The sequence below is a fragment of the Anastrepha obliqua genome, chromosome 3 (genome assembly GCF_027943255.1).
Source record: "Anastrepha obliqua isolate idAnaObli1 chromosome 3, idAnaObli1_1.0, whole genome shotgun sequence".
NCBI classification, from domain to species: domain Eukaryota; kingdom Metazoa; phylum Arthropoda; class Insecta; order Diptera; family Tephritidae; genus Anastrepha; species Anastrepha obliqua.
In genome coordinates this window covers 96,147,534-96,165,550 of record NC_072894.1, presented here as the reverse complement: position 1 = coordinate 96,165,550, position 18,017 = coordinate 96,147,534, and positions in this window count along the sequence as shown.

Below are 18,017 nucleotides of genomic sequence, written 5' to 3'. Positions count from 1 at the left end.
TGTCCCACTACTGAAACCTGGTGAACCCACCAAGGGGAGCCTTATCGCTTGATAACTCCCCTTTCTCCAGTAGTGAATAGGCTTGAAGCCCTCCTATTCCCGTTCTTCTGCGAAGCATCCGGTCTCAGCTACACATCACCATAGTTTCCGTCAAATGCGTAGTAATTAATGCCATAAACATACAGTAAAATCATGGGCTCAAACAAAAATGCCAAAACCAGAGAAGCCTTAAACCTATCTATGACTTTCGGGACAGTTAGCCGATCTACACTACTATATGATTTTCAAGAGTCGATTTTTGCACCCTGACTCAAGAGGTGGTCCACAAACTACGATTGTGGACGACACTAGTTAATAATATTTCGAGATCAGAACTCAAACCCAAGAAGGATAAAGCAAGGGGTGCCGCAGGGTGGTGTTTTTTCAACTTCTGTACGTCGAAGTTCCTAAACCACCAGAGCAAAAACAAAATTCAGTGGCTATATTGCTTTTGATCCATTGCCACTAACTGTTCTATGTGCCTTGAGTAAAAAATTCCCTTATTTTAATCTAGTGTGGAAAACTAGTCACATGTTCCGCTGCTGAACCCAAACATTTTCCTCATCAAACAACTTTTATGGTCTAAGAAATCCGAGTAGCAACAAAAGCGTTGATATTTTACAACTTTCAAATTGTGTGAAATATTAAGATAAGTGCACGCAAAAACATATATGTGCATGTCTTTGTTTGTGTATATGTGTATATGCACACCTATGTGTAAATGTAATTACGCTTAATTTATTTTACTTTTCCCCTTATCATTTGCGACTCTATACGCTTTGACTAAATCTACATACACACAAATGTCCATATGCCGAAAATAGTTTTGTTAAATTGTTTATTGCATATGTTGGTTCCAGTCACGTCTTGGCCTAATCGTTCATCTGGGTTATCATTAATTATTGTACGTGCATTTACTGTGTTTTCAATCCCTAAACAAAGTAAATTTGCAAATTCACTACCAAGCCCATCCCATTGTGTCATGCCTGAAAAAAAATATATCATAAAAAATGTTCTAAAGATTTTTCTAACTGATAAGAAATCAATTCCTCGTAGATAATACCAGTCAAGTGCTCGTTTTAACCTGGTGGGGTAATATTTCCCATATACTTATATTCCAAGCGCATTTATTTATTACTTTCTACTATTAAAAGCAAGTTTATAAGTATGTACCTACAAAACGGACAAATTGGGAGCTGAAAAATAGCTTTCCGAGACATGGTGTAAAATAATAAAAGAACCCAAATTCTACTTTTCAACATCAAACATTCATATTGAGTTGCCTTACAAGTTCAGCAACAAAAAGAATTTAATAAATTTTTTAATCAACTCTATTAAACCAAACCTGTGTATTCTGATTGGAGCGTCAAGGCTCGCCTCTGATTTAATGGATTTGTGGGCAAAAAAATTGTAGGATTTAGATCAACGTTAATTCACATTTGACTACCGATGCCCCTTTGAAATGCAATGCTTGGTGCGAGGCGTAATGGGGCTTCATCATTCTTCAAATCACAAAAAAAGCGCTAACGACTCTTTGTTTCCGACCTCCTTTGGCTTTTAACAGAAGAGGCCCATTTACGATACTGCCTGTTAAACCACAGATTTATCAAGGATTTGCTCTGGGATAAGATTATATTGAGAACTTGAAGTCCTGCAATGCGTTTTATGCGCACAAGTCAAAAATTATTGAGGCCTTGGCAGTTATCATCACTGAAAAAAGTGGTGGAAAGTTGGAAGGCTTAGTTGCCGCATGCCCCAAACCATCTACAGCTCTTGAAAAAGTACTTTAAACAGAATGGACCTGGATTATTTAGAAAGAAGAGGGTCAAGCAAATTTTATTTAATTTAAATTTTAATTCATTCTATGCTTGAAATGGAAGCGTATTGATAATAAAAGCTACGGTGTGCCAACGGAAGCCATAAAAAGTCGTCTTTCACAGTGCAGTTAGTTAGGCCATCCGCTTCATATAAAAATTAGATTTTCATATTTCGAGGCGACGAAGTCAGTCAACCGCATTTTATACAGCTGATATGCCACCTGTATTATTCGATCGTTTGAAGATAACTTTAGTTTCGAGGCAAAGGTGTAGCTCGTATGTAACTTCTTATCGATCGAAAAGGGGATTGTTGGTCGCATTGCTCTACTCCAGCTTCGATTTCTGGAGAAAAATTAGGGAGATATTTTAGTGGAGAACGCGACAGAAACGAAAAAAATGTAGCATGAAAAACATTGTGAACATTGTGAATATTGTGACAAACCTTTTTTGGCTGACTGTAGATATTAAGGGTCGGCATGCGAGCCATACGCAAATATTATTTATTTTATAAAAAACAAAAACATAAAAATAATTATCAAAAGTAATTATCTAATAATGCCATATACATTCTGTCAAAAAAGTACCGGGAATCGTTCAATAAAACGCAAAATAATTGTTTAACCATCAAAATTTATTTTTTCACCTTCAAAATAGGCTCCATTCGAAGCAACACACATATGGCAACGATTAGTCCAGTCATCAAAGCACCTTTTAAACGCGTTGAAGAGATTTTCTTCAGCTCCTTCAGCGAATTCTCCTTAATGGCCTCTATCGACTCAAAGCGGCGTCCACGGAATGGCAATTAAAGTTTTGAGATTCATGAGTTTTCTTTCCACAAATTGGGCCTTTTCCTACACACGATCTCTCTCAAACGTCGCATAACTTCCATATAATATTCTTCATTTACCGTGGAACCATTTGGAATGAATTCGGTGCACAACACCATAATAATCAAAGAAAACTTTCACTTTTGACCGACTTTGACGTGTTTTTTTGGGTTTCGGCTCATGGGGATAGCGCCATTCAGCCGCATGTTGACTGGTTTATACCCACGTCTCATCACCTGTGATATTGCTTGCGATAAACGTTGTCTCCGAATTCACTTGCTCAAGCATGTCTTCAGCCACCTTCTTCCGATGAATTTTTTGAAAGAAATTCAACTCTCTTGGAACGAGTCGAGCAACCACGCGTCTCATGCCCAATTGACGGTGTAAAATGTTGCAAAATGATTCGAGAGACAAGCTAAAATCAGGAGCTACCTCCCTCAAACTTAAATGATGGTTTTCCAGCACCATTTTCTTGACTTTCACGACGTTTTCATCCATTGAAGACTTTGATGGGCGACCAGATCGGGGCAAATCTTCCACGACTTCACGGCCCTCTGCAAAAGCCTTATACCACTCGTAAACCCATGTTTTTCAAAAAGCACACTCGCCATAGACTTCATACAGCATTTTCAACGATTCAGCACACGAAATCCCGTCTAAAACACACAATTGAAGACCAATTCTTTGCTCTATATTTTCATCCATAGTGAAAATCGCAGAGCACACTTGCGGTTGACTGATATAACTAAATACCAAAAACAAGGTAATTGACACATCACGCTCAAACTCTGCGAGACTTTAGAGGGCAGTTGTACCAACATTCCAGAAAAAAAAAATTGAACATACATATGTGTAACGCGCGCTTTGCTATTTAGCAATTCCCGATATTTTTTGACAGAATGTATATGTATTCGTTGTATGTATCTTATTGGTTGTGAAAAACACTAAATAGATATTTTTTCTTCTGAATAAATATATTGTTTTTTTATCAAAAAACTTTATTTATGCGAGTGCTATTTAATGTTGGCAAGATATGTTGGCAATTTTTGACTCTTCCGACTCAAAAGGTTGTCGACTTCCGTGCAAGCCGGATAAACTGTATTAACATGAAATGAAAGCAGAAATGATAAAATCGGTTATGTAGAAATATTCCAAGGAACTCCACAAAGGCTATTTTCCTCACCCATTACAAATACACAGGAAAATCAGGCACTCTAAAAATTCTCTGTAAATTTTTCGAGAATGCTGCTGCAGTGACAGTCCTTGCCAGGCTCTAGACAATACCAGCAGTTTCGTATTTAGCCACGAATGCAGAAGGTCAACAATACTCCTAGATTAAGTTAAGTTATGGTGGTCGTCTGTCATTCCAATGGCAGCCGGTTCCACCTTACCGCTATGACTCGGGTTTTTCCCGACAAAGAGCTGCCGCCCCAGTAAACTAACACTGTCTGGGTTACCGTACCTCACCAACTCACTTAGAGGTGAGGCTAGGTTAGGTTTGGCAGCCGCATCGCACATAGAGACAGCGATGCCACTTAGACCACGAAATATGTCCGTTGTGAGCCGGAGGCTGGGCTACATTTCCCCTTCCATATTGAAGCATCCTGATCTTTTGACACAGCGTAAGAGGTTGTTGATACCTAAGTGTATAGATTATCAATATTCATTAAGAATTAGGATCTTAAATATCGGATCCTGCTTCTGGCTCGAGTCGGGCATGTGCAAAAAAGGTATTGGATTGTTTCCAACTCCTCCTCAATCCTGCAGCTACAACAGAAATCATGCGTGTAAACGCCTTATCTCCTGGCATGATTTCCTATGAGACAATGTCCTGTGAGGGCCCCTGCTAAGGACCTAATTTTAACTTATATCTTATATCTTACAGGTCCGTTGTGATACCACTGTGCGACACGAGAATCTCATTCACTTTTCTTCGTGGAACCATTTTGTGACTCTTATGAAGCGTAGAATTGGTCCCATCCCCACGTCAGGCAGTTCTGTGAGATAATTGAAAAAGTATTTATATAGATATATATATAAATAGATACAACCTGCTCTGATTTTAGCTAAGGCTGGATGGACTATTTCCAAGGAAGTACTCAACTGTTTCTTCACCTTCCTCAACTCTATAACTTCTTCAATATTCATGGGAGAAAAGTCCTAGTTGCTGTTGTTCTAGCAGCAATACTAAACCCAGTCAGTGTAGTGTAAATCACCGGTTATCTTCGTCTAACTCTTTTAAAGGTACGCCCAGGAAACTTGCTGTTTCGACAGGTTGGGTCCAGAAGGAGAGGGATGTTAGATGAGTGCGTTGTGGGTTGCGGGTGGTTACTGTCGTGCGGGGTGCCTTCACATGCAGAAAACTCCTTATTTCAAGGAATGCCCGCCAAATACCCAATGACCGGTTATCTAAGCCACGACCTTCGAGATATCCTCGGTTAAGAGACTAAGTAGTTCTTTTGTCTTTGTCTCGTTTATTTGCGGCCACAGTGGCCTAACCTCTCCGTGACCCATTGGCCTCTTGACTTTTAGTCGTCCTAGATTTTCTAGTTTGCCAAAACTAAAATAACTAAAGGAAATACGAAATTTCTATAATATATTTGAAGGAAATAGTTTTGTGCGCAGTAAAATTGCAAAGTGAATGCTCAGCAACTACAACTACTACACAACACAACAGTCGTGATTGGGCGGCGCTCTACAGAGTTCAGCCACAATTTGTATTTTCGATCGCGAGAGATCACAACACAACACCTTTACATGCCTCCATACATACAATTGCGGCGCACTAAAGCTTAATCAGCTGGCTTGCTCAAATAGAGTAGCCCAAGTTATCAACTATTTCGAACCCACGTAAAAGAAAGAGCCAACAAAACATGTTTGTACATATTATGTGAGCCACTCGATGAGCCAGAGAGGCAGGGCGGCGCACGGGACTAATGCCAACGCATGCTGACATTGCCGCGATGCCGCTATGAAAACAGCGTGTAAAAGTGACTTTTTCTAGGGATTTTGTTTACGCATTCGCCGACTTATTTAAAATGATTTTCCAAAAATCATTTGACCCCTTAAACCAGCTCGAAACCGACACTCATGGGTATCGTTGAACTCGTCTCAATGCGTAGAATCAGATTTCGTTTGGGTCATCAAAATCGGTGGTCGCGTTTGGGAGCTGTGGAAAATCCCATTTTGCGCCCAAACCACTTGACCGATTTTGTTCAAATTCACACAATACAAATAGGAAGCGTGGCGGTGTGTGGGTGCCAAATTTCATGTAATTTGGGAGCTCGGTTTGAATGCTAGAATTTTTTCAAAAATTTTCGTTATAAACTCGGATTGACGCCACTCGAGGCGACTCACAGCGGATTCCCACAACAGCGACGTAGACGATTTATCAGTGGAAACAAGTCGGCGTGCGGCCAAGTGCGCCGCTTCCCCAAAGCATCGTCATCGCCAGTGTCGATGGTGTTGGTATAGTTTTTGACGACGGTAGCAACAACAAGTGGATGTGTTAATTTAGTAGTGCGGATATGTACATATGTATATATGTGTGGGTACGTATGAATGTATGTATGTTAATATGTTAGGCGTAAATAATTTTGGAACGATACCATAATTTGGTGTATATGTAAAATTTGATTTTAGTAATACTCGCATGCCTACATACATACATACATACGTATACGGAATAATTATTATACATACATACAGACATACGTAGAGACATACATTCATGTTTTTCCTATTCACATTTTTGAATTTAAATATGCACAAATGCGTTTGTATTTATTTGAGTTTGCTTCACGTGCCGTACTTGATGTAGAAATTTGCATTAATTTTGCGAATAAAATTACTTTTATATTGTATATTAATTTGCATTAGTTAAGTGTAGTTGATGTCTGAATCGACATACAGAGAGAGCCATTGTAGTTGACAACTGATTCATTTTTTTTAAATAAAATGTTAAAAGATTAACAAATAATATCCGTGACATAAAATGCATTCTTAAATATTCGGGCATTGAAATTTTTGTTAAGCGTAACTCCTTTGTTAGCTCCTTTGTTAGCTCCTTTGTTAACTCCTCCTATTATTAATGAGGCATTCAAGGCATCCAAATTTTTTCTTTCGACTTTCTTCTAATCTACCTCGTTGTATCTTAGCTTAAATTTCATTAGAAATGTTTGCTCTCCGCTCTGCCTAAAAACTTTCTCAAGGCGAACTATTTTCAGATGCTTATCAAATTTGTGATTAGTTTGTCATTTCGCAATGCCAAGAGGGTAATGCCTTGGTAATATGACTAGACTTATCTTGCTGCCCATATACTATTGTACTATATGTGTGTGTAGGTGTACATATGTATGTACTGAATTCTAAATAAACAATTTTATTTTTGTATTTTTCAATTAAATTCAAACAACTTCTGCATTTTTAAATTATAATTTTATTTGATAAAACACCTTAAAGTATTTTAAGCTTTTGAATTTTCAAGCCAAACTGCGCCGACAAAATTTATTTTTTTGAACTAAATTCCTCGTATATGTTCATTTAATGGTAAAAATAAAAATATAAAATATAAAAAAAAATTGTAATTAAGTTTTTAAGAAAAAAGTAAAGTAAAGCCTTTTAAAGTCTCTTTAATTTTGTTTAATTTAATTTTCAAGCCAAACTGAGCCGAAAAAAAAATTTTTTTTTGGTTTTTGAGCTAAATTTCTCAAAGAAATACCTTCATTTAATGGTAAAAAGTAAAAAAATTAAATATAAAAAAAAATATTAATTAATTTTTTGAGAAAAAAGATAGTAAAGCCTTTTAAACTCTCTAAATTTCAGGCCAAACTGAGCCGAAAAAAATGTTTTTTGTTTTAACTAAATTTCTCATATATCTTCATTTAATGGTTAAAAGTAAAAAAGATAATAAAAAAAATTTAATTAATTTTTTAAGAAAAAAAGATAGTAAAGTCTTTTAAACTCTTTTAAAATTTTGGTTTTTGAGCTAAATCCCTTGTATATGTTAATTTAATGGTAAAAAGTAAAAAACTTGGATTAAATATATTATAAAAAAAATTTAATTAATTTTTTAAGAAAAAAAAGTAGAAAAGCCTTTTAAACTCTTTATTTTTTAAGACAAACTGAGTCAAACAAAGCCCTTTTTTAATCCACCTCCTTGTACTTTATATGTTCATTTTATGTTAAAAAAGAAATAAATAAAATATTTAAAACAAAAAAATGTTTTCAAATTAATTTTTTAAGAAAAAAATATGGTAAAGCCTTTCAAACTCTTTAATTTTCAAGCCCAACGGAGTCGAAATTGGTTTTTTTTTTTGGTTTTGATAAATTCCTTTAGCTTGTACATATATTTTCATTTGATCCCAAAAAGTAAATAAATAAGAAATAAAAAAAAATATTAAATTTTGTTTTCTTAAAATTAGTAATTTTTGAATTCTTGAATTCAATAGTCAATGTATACATATGTACACATAAGTTAATTTTGGTGTGAAAAGTAAATAAATAAAATATTAAAAAAAAATTTTTTTTAATTTAATTAAAAAACAAAGATCATAAAACCTTTTAAAATCTCTAATTCTCAAGCCAAATTAAGTCGAAAAACGCTGTTGGTTTTTAAATCCTACTCCTTGTTAAAAAGTAAATAAAAATAATTAATGTTTTTTTTTAATTAATTTTTTAAGAAAAAAAGATCGTAAAGCTTTTTAAACCCCATTTGATGTTAAAAAGTAAATAAAAATATTAAATTTTTTTTTTTAACTAATTTTTTAAGAAAAAAAATATCGTAAAGCCTTTTAAGCTCTTTAATTCTCAAGCCAAACTGAATAAATAAAATTTCTAGATAGAAAAGTTGTTTCTAATAGCGATCGTCCCTCGAAAAACTGTGACAAACCGCCTAGTGTATTCTGCCACGAAAAAGCTTCTCATAAAAAATCATTTGGCGTTCAGAGTCGGCTTAAAACTGTAGGTCCGTCCATTTGTGGAGCAACATCAAGAAGCACACCACAAATAGAAGGAGGAGCTCGTCCAAACACCTAAGCGAAGTATACGCACCAAGTATTTTTTATATTCATTTGATGGTTAAAAGTAAATTAATAACAAATTGGAAAAAATTTAAAAATAATTTTTTTTTAGAAAAAAAATCGGAAAGCCTTTTAAACGTCCCAATTCCCAAGCAAAACAGAGTCAAAAAAAGTTATGGGCTTCGTAAAGCCCATGCGGCTCATTGTTCCATTTCACTTCCATTGTGTACAGGTAGAAAAATCTTTTTCTCAAACACTTCAAGGGGCGCCTCATCGGATATTTTCATCGTCCAAGTTTCTGCACCATACGTGAAGACGGGCATGATGAGGACCTTACAAAGTGTTAGTTTTGTTCGTTGAGAGAGGACTTTATTACTACTCAATTGCATAGTTAGTCCATTGTAGCACTTGTTGGCTAGAGAGATTCTCGATTGGATTTTATGTTCAATACTTATATTGGCCATACCTTTTCAAAGCAATTTTAACACCAGAGTCGATGGCCTAAGCTGCTTGTACTCTATGTTAGGCATTAAGCATTATATTTTATACTATGTTTTAATAAATTATAATAATTTAAACACCACCTTTCCTGATGGAAATTTTACATTTAAGATGAATGCATATTTTTCCATAAAAAATGGGTTTCAAACAGAGGAACATTGAAAGCATAGCCGAGAATCATTTTAGATTCGAATTCCAGGATCGTTTTAGATTCAAAAATATTGAACTGAAGGGTTAAATTCGGCTGTTTGCCAAACACCAACTTTTTAGTGACCAATTTAGTCAATCGTTTGTGTGCAGCTATGCCTAATTTGGTAAAATTTGAAATTTTATTTATTAATTATTATTCTTTCAAACTGAGAATCACGTTCCCAAACAATTGGTACCTAGGACTTATCAGGCAACTTAAGAATGAAGTCCTCACACGACGAACCACAATCACACTCCCTTATTGTGTGGCCTTATTTATTGCATGCCGCAGATGCACGAAGGATGGCAGTATTCGATTATCGCTTGGAGTGTTTCTAAGAAACTTTGTATGGAAAAATTATGACGTTTAGTATACAAAAATGCTACTGCCATGAAAAAAATTACTGACGCATTTTATGGAACTCGTCCGAAATTGCTGAGGTGACTGCAGCGCAAATTAAAAAAAAAACAGGAATCTGACGGGCCCACACTACGTGAACTTCCGTAATGAATAGGTAAGCAATTTAATACAAAGGAACCCCTGAAAAAACATTGAGTGATGTAGCTGCACTATCAAATATCTGCTTTTGATGAAAAAGTTCTTGGAATAATCAATTTAGCCAGTTTAAACCTAAATAGATTGGGCAGCGAGCGGGTTTTGTGTTATATAAACTGGATGACTCGGTTTTCGAGGTCCTTTAACTGTGTTTTAGTGCAATTAAAATTAAAAATTTCCCACTTACACTTTTTTTTATAAATTTCACGCTTTAACCTGCAAATTTATGGTTCTTTTGTCTGCAAATTTATGGCTCCTCCCGCATAGATTCTAATTTTAATCTCATTCAAGTGTCTATCTTTTATTATATGCATTCAAATTATCGCACATGCATCTTTGTATGTAAATAAAAATTTCCGCTCAAGTAAATATTTGAAGCTTTGACAGGTAGTAAAGTTATTTTTGTATGAGCTGTTTTATGAATCAGTTTACGGTTGTTGTCTATGCTCATACAGTGGTAAAAGGTTGGATAACCTAACCAGAAATTCTAATCAAATCAGAAATGACTTTCTACTAAAAATGTAAGGCAGTAAGGGGTTAGGGCTTTTATTTTTTGGATTTTCTTAAGAGGACGAATACCTGTAAACTGCCATATTTTCCCTGATATTCATTACAATTATTTAAAATGAAGAAGTCATATATTTTTTTCAAAATTGGCATACCGTTTATTTATATATTAAAATAATACAAAAAAATTTGTTTTTTATTTTAATCATTTAAAATGGCGGATGTACACTCAATTCTTCCAGGAAGGTCGCAGCAGGGCTTCTCAATCGGCGGGCATTGTGGCATCGGCGTCAGTGACCTGAATACAAAAAACCAATTTTTTGTTTGTTTATTAATGTCATAATTTCTATATGAATTAAAAAAATGGAAAAAAATTCGCGGAATAAAATGCTTGAAAAAAATGAATTTTGGGGCGAATTTTCCTTCTAAAGGGTCCGCCATATAACTTTACGGAATTAAAAATGCTATAAAAAAGAAACTACTCAATATTTTTCCGAACTGTTTTTTTTTTATTTTGAAGTACTATCCTTCCGGTTAATGATGGAACACAACTTCATTCATATGGCTGCCTCGGCTAGCCATGCATCATCCTATACGATCGGTCCAATTTTTCAACACATTTTCGATTGTAGGCGGCTGTATTTCAGCTATGACATCACTATGATGCACACATGTTCCAATTGTTGAGAACGACGGTGAACTGATGTTCCTGGTGATTCACGAACACTCTCGGCCACAGCAGCAATATTTTCGAGTGTACGCACGGTTTTTGGTCGGTCACGCGTTGGTTTGTCAATAAGCAACCCAATTTCTTCCCATTGCCGTACGTAATTTTCGTACACATTCTGCAACATTACCATGATTTTCAAAGTAATGTCGCAATATTTCCCAGCGTTCTTTGAGCGTATACACAACCATTTTCGTTCAGCGGAAGAATAAAACTAATTTTCTGTCAAATCAGATGACAGCTAAGTGTTACCATTCTTCAAATAATACCTAGTTCAAATCCGTAACGATAGATGGCGGGCCCTATATTTTTGCTTCGAAAAAATTATTTTTTCGAAAACTTGTAAATTTACATAGAAGTTAATATCATTAAAAGATGTGTGCAAAATTTCAGGGAGATCGGTCAATAAATTTTCGAGTTAATTCGAAAAATATAGTTTTAGAAAAACGCGTCTAAAGTTTGAATTCAACGTAACTATACCTCTCCCAGCGCAAAGAATAGAGTTGTCACGGTTGACGATCTATAATATAAGAAATACTTAAATCTATAAATTATTTGACATATTCTTAAAGGATTATGTTAACAAAATTTTATTTTTTTTCTGTAACTTTAAAAACGCTTGGTAGATTTCAACATAATTTATGCTGCTTTTGAAAAACATAAAAAACTGATCGAAAGATTTTTTTTTCAAAAATTGTTATTTTTTTTTAAACAATTAATTGTCGGTTTTTTTATCGAAAATCTGAAAAATATTTCCTTAGGCCGCCATATTGTTAGTTTTGGAAAAAAAGGCTACGACCAGGCACAAGATTGTCTATTAATAAAACTAATTTCTCTTGTCCGATTGATTTTAGATGAATCTCCAAGGACTTGTGTTGATCACCGCAAGGGACTTCTGGAGAAACGGGCTCCACACAAACAGTCAAGTCGATACATGATGTATTAATGCTCTATTTTTATTTTTTTTTTTAATTATTGAAAATCATAATTTTTTCGGGTCTCTGACTACCCCTAACCCCTTAAAGTAAACATTATTTCTGTCGCATTATCGCTAATAAAGCATTTAATTGCAAATTTCAGCTATTATGGAATTTTTATTTCATTTCATTATTTGCAAGTGTAGCCAGGGAGTTAGAAAAATTGAAAACATAAGTACAAAGTGGCGCAAATTTAATCACCCAATTTTGTTTTTGAATCACTTTTTTACTAAATAAAAAAAAGTGATTTTGAGTGACGGAAATCTTTGTTTTCACCTTAAGGCGCTGCACTGCTTCTCTGTTCGCATACTGTAGCTGTCTAGTTCACATATGCCAAATATGAAGGATGATATATTACTAGGTTTGGCCAAAAACTATGGTCAAAGCAAACTTGTGAGGGTAATTTCGGCTGTCATCTATTTTTTCTATGTATTTCTTTTTATTTTTTGTTTTCTTGCCCCGCTACGTCAGTCCATCAATTGATTCTGTCGAATTCGCCGGTCTGATATTGGCCACACCATTAAAACTCTTTTCGCCATGGCCGAATATGATTGAGGTTCGCGTCATTTGTAAAAATTATAAATCTAAATTAGGGTGACGTAATTTACGCCACCTTGTGCATTCAAGGAAGTACATGTAAGTAAAAAATTAAAATAGAAACACTTTTCCCAATTTTTTACCCTTTTTTTTTGTTTTGTGAGGTATACTTGCGTTTCTCTGTGGAAAAATAAAATTCAGGGGCTAGAAATATAAGAAGCTAAATTTGACGAATTCTACTCGACGCCACAATCTGACTGACCCCAAATGCATATATTTGTCCTTGTCGTCGTCGAGATAGTTTTTCGTAAATGCTGTGATAGCCTGAAATAAAATGTTTAAGTCCGTTAAGTCTGTACTCACCGAGTAGAGGTAACTGCAAAGTCATATTGCATAATAACTTTACGCCGTTGTATTCATTACGATTTTGAAAAGATAGAATAACTTTTTCTCATCTGTCTTCCTTCATCTATGTCTTCTTTTCCCCCTTTTATGATTATCTTACAGTAAATCGAAACCTTGCTTATAGTTTTTATGTTTATTTTAAGCTTAAATTAATTTAATTTAATGTAATAATAGTAAGTTTTCTAATGAATTTTTATCTTATATTTACGCCCATTCCATGCTTCAAAGGAGTAAGTAAAGAAATATAATAAAATAAAATAAAATAAAATAAATAATAATTCTAAACGAATATTTTATTCCAAGCCACATATAGCAAAGTAGAGCAAAAGCAATAGAAGCAATGTACATATTTTGTTTTTGCTTTTGCCCTCCAGACTGTCAAAATCTATAAACAAAGATTGACAGCTTGGATGAACTGAAACAAAATTTGAGAATTTATTGACCAAATAAATACAAAAAAAAAAAAAAAGTGAGGCCCTACTGCAGTCCTTTGTTCCACTAAATTACATACATAAATTACTTAAACTGAATTTGAGTGTAATAATTTTATAGCCACCTGTATACATAGCGCAAAGCACACCTATGTTTTTTGAAAAGCTCATGACAAGTTCAAGTTGAACACGCCAAAGCTCACCGATAACAACTTTTAGGAAAGTAAAAGCTGAAATTTCCCAACACTAAGCTTTGGAAGAAATTTCCCTTAGATAGCAAGAAAGCGAATATTTAAATTGCAAAATTGTATTCTGTAATATGAATGCATAATTAATAATGTCTCACATTATTGTATTAGAATTATATTTATGTACAAACCTCTTTTCTTTGCTGGCCTCGATTTCATTTAGTTTTTATTTCGATGTTTCTCCTTACAGTCGTAATAATAATTATCGACATCTCAGGGTTGTATGTCAAAACGTGTGGTTTTTATCTAGGATTATTTTATAATCTCAGATTTTGGGCGAGAAATTTTGTACGGGTAATCTCGCTTTTTAATTACGGATTGGGAGTTAAGCACAAAAAAGTAGATCATCTACTTAAATGGGAACGTATTATAAAAGCCTACTTTTGGTCACTTCAGCGATTGCTTGCTTCTGTTGATTCATTTATTGACAGTACAGATCCATTTACTAAAAACACTTATTCCACAGTTTTTGTTAATACTAAGAATTTCCGATCGCCAACTAATAGCACACTATGCTCAACGACAAAAAAAAATTTAAACTTGCTACCAACTCTTTTCGCATAGTACGGCTAAAGCTGTAAGCCGTTGAATTTCGTTAGAGGTAAATCGTAAACGATTGGTGTGATTTGCTCAAATCGAAATTTTTGCATTTCAATCATTTCCATCCAAAAACGCATTTGGAATTTATTTGTCTGAGCAGCTTCAAATCATTTCCGAACAAGGCAACTACATGCAGGGCACCTGGGCTTTTGGGAGAAACAGTTTATTGCCTATCCAAAAAACGCCTCGTTGAGGCGCCTATTTCAGTATGTGCAGCAGATATATGTATATGGAATTCAATACATTCAATGTACTGGTTAAATTAAAATGCTATGAGAGAATTTTTCGAAACTATCCATGCGAAGGTAAACTACCTAATAAGCTCACCCCCATGTAGTTTAAGGGGTTATATGCAGTTTATAGGGTTAGAAGGTCGAAAAAAGCGAATTTTCCAGAATTTTTTCGGAGAAAACTTTTAAATTTATTGATCTAAAAATTTGTACACAAATTATGTTATCCTTTAACTGTATTTTAAGACTTAGTATTAATAAAAATATTTATTTGGAAAGGAGCTACAGCTGATCTCCTGGAGCTCCTCTCAAAAAAGACGTTTTGCGGTGACCACTATATCTCTGAACTGGATCCTCTGAAAGTAAAAAACCAAACAGATTTCGTTAAAGTATTGTTAAATCTAGGAATTAATCGAAGGAATAAGCAATATAAGTTTTTTTTGACAAAATGACGTTTTCTCAAAAAAAAAACACATCGATTTTTGACCAAAATTACGGCCTTAAATTGTTAAAAAAAAAATTTTTCGGTGAGAAAAATTTTCGATTAATTACTCAAAAATATATTTACAAAGCTCGTGTTAAAATTTGAGACTAATTGGTTTAGCTGTTTTCGAGTAATGTTGGTCACTGACTTTGAAAACACCATTTTGGGAAAAACGCGTTCAAAGTTTGAAAAGCACTTTGCATAGTATAAAAATTCCCTGAAAACGCCTTCTAACTTTTTATAACCCCTTAAATAAAGATACTTACTAGGTAAATACACATTTCCACGTAATGCCCATGCACAATGATTTTGATTTTTCTTTGCATGAGGTAGCCTGTCGACTATTAGACGTCTCGACACTAAATTTTTGATTTCTTTCAATAGTCAATTTCAATAAAATGGCCAATCGATACAGAAAATTGAATGAATTTGGCAACTCATGTGATGATAGATTTGAAATCATATATTACCAACATCTGTGAAACAATGGCCTGGCCGACAGCCGACTGATATACAGTGGTCACACAATTTATTCACACACTCACAGTTTATAAACAGATATGCCTGATACTCTTAGGACGATTTATACAAAAGAACAAAATTTCGATATATTCATAAAAAATTATATTTAATGAACAAAAACTTTCAAATTCATTTCTGGAACTAGAGAACTTAAGGCAATAACGCAATAAGGCACAATTTCATGCAAAAATATTATTCGTACATAGCCATATAAAGAATATTTTATTAAAAAAGTAATAGAAAAAAACGAGTATTCAGTACTTTGTTGGGCCGCCTTCAGCTTTAACAACTGATTCCAAAAGTCGATGCATACTTTTTACCAATACCTTGGTTTCATTAGCTGCAATTTTCTCCCATTCAACACTTTAATTACGCATTTCATATTAAGGGGGGGGGGGGGGTAGGGTCACAAAATCGAAATTTTTTTCTTCACTCATCTTATAGTAAATCATTTCAAGAATGTTGTGTCAAAATTTTAAGTGGATCGGAGCAGAACTCTCAAAGTTATAGCCTTTGTAGGCACTCTACCTCGAATGCGGAGCATCGATAATTTCTCAGAGTCATTTTTTCAAACGCGTTTTTCCCGAAACGACTTCTTAAAAGTCGGTGCCAATCACAACTGCGAAACTATTCAACCGATTCTTTTCAAATTTGGCACACGTTTTCTAAATCAAAAATACCTCCCCCCTACACTGTTGTTTTTTCATTTTTTTTTAAGGTTGTTTTTCACTTACAAATATGGCGAAATTTTTCGCCAAAAATGCTCGTTTTACGTTTTTTTGCCACCAAAACTACAAAAATGAAAAAAAAAAAATTTATTAATGTAGGGGGGAGCATTACGTCATACTTTAACTGAAACATTCGACTTTTTTAGTTTCAGATGATTCTACGACGAATGCCGATTGGCACCGAAGAGCACCTCTCGAAAAACATATCTCCAAAAAAACTCTGTCATGGGCTTATTTGTCAATATTTTATTATTAATATTTTTTAAAAACTTATTGAAAAGATGTACAATAACATGCAACTGATTTTATTAAAGTATCTTAAGCCATATTTCTGTAAAAAATTAAAAAAAAAGTATTTTTGTTAAGCTGCTTACTGTGATAAATAAGCCCATAAGGGCCATTGTCTTGTTGAAACAAGAACCCTTTAGCGTCCAGTCCAAGTTTAATGGTACTTTTATGAAAAAAATTCTTCAAAACGTTTAAATAATGTTTCTCCATTTTATCATCAACAAAAACTATTTATTTGTCCTACTCCAGATGCAACTATGCACTCCCAAACTTCTGCATTTCCTCCTCTATGCTTAACGACAGGAATAAGATTTTTTCATTCAGTTCTTTATTTTCTTTTCGCCAAACTTTTGGAGGGTCAGCTGATCCGAAAATATTAAATTTCGACTTATCGTTGAATATGACGTTTTCCTAAAAAAGTCTGCCTCATTTATATAGCGTTTGGCGAACTCCAGTATCTTCTTTCTGTTAATATCTGAAATGTAGGGCTTGCGGCGAGCCACTCTACTATGATAAACAGCGTTTTGCAGACAATTACCGACTGTTTATGGGCTTACTTTTTTATGCAAAGACTCTTGAATATTTAGGCATGGTATCGTGGAGGTTATTTTTGGATTTTGCGCGACTGATGCGTTCCTCACGTGAAGTCAATATTGTTTGCCTTCCGGCTTGATGATGATTAGCTTCCAATTTACCAGTACGAGTATTAACGTGATTAGTAATAACAATTTGCACCGTAGAATGCGATTTGACAATTTCTTTGCCGATTTCGCGCAGAGACTTGTTTTCCAAGTACAATTTAATAACAATTCTACGCATTTCTAATGCTAAATCCGGACCTCGTCCCATTCAAACGAGATATTACGCGCAAATGAAACTGAATCGGCGATAAAAACTAAGAAAAACCAATCTAATTTCGTTTTTCAGCAATATTAGTAAAAACACGAACGGTTTTGACTGTTACATTTGCAGCAACAATATCATGAGCTGAAAGTATACGAATAAATGTTTTGCAGCATTTTGCTACGTCTGCCTGCTTTCCTTGGAACTCTTCAGGGCAAGGTGGATTTATTATAAATTCGCCTTGTTTGAGGGTTAGTTGAAAAAACGGGAGTTTTGTTTGCAGCAATTCATTAGGAATGTAACATTCTTACCGTGACCCAAAAAAAAATATTATATATTGTCACAGCAAATATTATATTTTGCGCAAAGCTAAAGTTTTGTACGCACTACGCAGGGTGTACGAATACATTGTGTGACCACTGTATTTTTGTGTCGCTCAGTTTGTGCATTTCCCTTCTTTCTTTTCAAAAAGCACCAAAACTTGGAAAAAGTCGTTTTACCACACTAAACGCACTAAATTTTATTAAATCAAATAATACAA